Genomic DNA, 2,500 nt, shown 5'->3' on the forward strand with positions numbered 1-2,500 from the left:
AAATACCAAAGAGACGATTCACGTCCACTGTTTTTTTCTCTCCTGGTTTCAGTCTGTATGCTTCAGATATCCTCTTGTCTCTGTTGATCTGAGACGACACTTTCGGCAGTACACGGTAGTACTATAGTCATCAGTGGAGCGATGGCCCAGTCACACGCCCTGCCTGAACCAGGGGGGGCTTAACGGTCGTCGTACACAGACATCAGTCATCCAGAGCGCCCCCACCCCCACTCCCCACCCCCCACCCCCCTCCTATTGTGGATCATCGCCACCGGGACAAGAAAAGACATCGCGAGGACCAGCCTCGGACCGACAACCAGGACACAGCACGGACCACGGACATCACCGGCGGCCAGCACACAGCAAGGACCCTCCTCGAGCAAGACCACAGGACCAACGCCTTGACCACGCCACACCCCCCTTGGTAAAGACCACAGCTACGAACAACTTGACCTTAAGGGAGTAAAGCCGATAGGTCGTCAAACTCCACTCTACCGTGATGGCCCAGAGGTAACGCGTCCGCATAGGAAGCGAGAGAATCTGAGCGCACTGGTTCGAATCACGGCACAATCGCCAGTATTTTCTCCCCCTCCACTAGACCTTGAGTTGTGGTCTGGACGCTAGTTATTCGGATGTGACGATAAAACGAGGTCCCGTGTGCAGCATGTAATTAGCACATGTAAAAGAACCCACGGCAATAAACGGGTTGTACCTGGCAAAATTCTGAAAAAAAATCCACTTCGATAGGAGAACACATAAAAAAACCCACTGCATGCGGGCAAAAAACAAAAAAAAACAACCCCCCCCCCCCCCCCCTAAAAAAAAAAAAAAAAAAAAAAAAAAGGATGGCGCTGTAGTGTAGCGACGCGCTCTCCCGGCCTGGCCTGGGGAGAGCAGCCCAAATTTCACACAAGAGAAATCTGTTGTGACAAAAATCAGTAATAATCATAATAACACAATATAACTTGTGCAACAGGGGAGCTGACCGGTAGTTGATATCCTGAGAACGACGACAGTCCGGTCACCTCTGCCTTCGATTTCAGTTTGAAAGAGGACAGACAGTCTCATGGCTCAGCGAGGCAGCATTGCGTTCAGCATGCTTTCCAATGTCTTTGGGAGGTCCCTCAACAGCAGGCAAGCTGGATTTTAACTCTCTCCACACGAACGGCGAAAGAGACGACGTTAACAGCGTTTCAGCCTAATTACCACCATCAAAATATTGCAAGCGGAAGGCTCTTATACTGAAGAGGTGAATGTTGACAAAGAATACCACAATTCTGACGACGGCAGCTAAAGGTTGGGTCATTGAGACACCCACTGGACATCCGAGGGGGCTGTGTAGAGGAGAAGATAGGGCTGGCCGTACTGGGTGAGTTAAAGTACATGTGACATGGGGGCAACGTGTCTTTTTTTTTTTTTTTTTTTTTTTTAGTCGTTCGTCTCCAAGGTTTGAACAGTACACAGAAAACCAAGTACAAATAATCATATAATAAATATTCACATATTTAACATCGACACACATCATATCAATACAAACCACACGCTCAAGTACATATAAATCCTGAAATAATTATTCATGCCTCAACATCAAAACCCACCATATCAATACGAACACATCAAATAATTACAATGTCGAGATTGACCATCCGAGTGTAGCCCTTCCTTTTTATCCATGCTTTTTTTCCTCATACAACCCATACTAATTTTCAATTGATTAATGAGTATTTGGAGCGATGATGGACGTTTTCCGTATATCTATTGCTTCAGACACATATTTTGCAAGTGAAAGTATCATGAGGAAAAGCGGGAAGAAAAAGGAGGGGGAGAGAGAGGAGAGGGGGAGAGGGGAGAGAGAGAGAGGAGAGAGAGGGGGAGAGAGAGGGGGGGGAGCGAGGGAGGGGAGAGCAGGAGGACTGAGGAGAAAATAATGTGTCATAGTTGGAACCTCCGAGTTACTATACTTTCAGACATAGCTGCACACAGACACAGGCACACACAGACACACACACACACACACACACACACACCTATCGATATAGACGAGAGGACTGGCCGTACTGAGTGAGTTAAATCTTCACACACACACAAAAACACACACACAAACTATGATGATGTCCTGCTGGAGATCGGAGAGTGTTGCATTGCTGGCTGCCTGCCCAGCGAGGGAAGAAGCTACTGTGAGAGAAAGAGAGGGAGGGGAGAGAGAGAGGGGGAGAGAGAGAGGGGGGAAGAGAGGGAGGGAGAGAGAGAGAGGAGAGAGAGAGGGAGAGAGAGAGGGGGAGAGAGAGAGAGGGAGGGAGGGAGAGAGAGGGAGGGAGGGAGGGAGAGAGAGGGAGGGAGAGAGAAGGAGAGAGAGGGAGGGAGAGAGAGAGGGGGAGAGAGAGAGAGGAAGGGAGGGAGAGAGGGAGGAGAGAGAGAGAAAAAAGAGAGGGGAGAGAGGGAGGGGAGAGAGAGAGAGGGAGAGAGAGGGAGGAGAGAGGGAGAGGAGGGAGAGAGAGAG

Source organism: Babylonia areolata, chromosome 4 (assembly GCF_041734735.1).
Source record: "Babylonia areolata isolate BAREFJ2019XMU chromosome 4, ASM4173473v1, whole genome shotgun sequence".
NCBI classification, from domain to species: domain Eukaryota; kingdom Metazoa; phylum Mollusca; class Gastropoda; order Neogastropoda; family Buccinidae; genus Babylonia; species Babylonia areolata.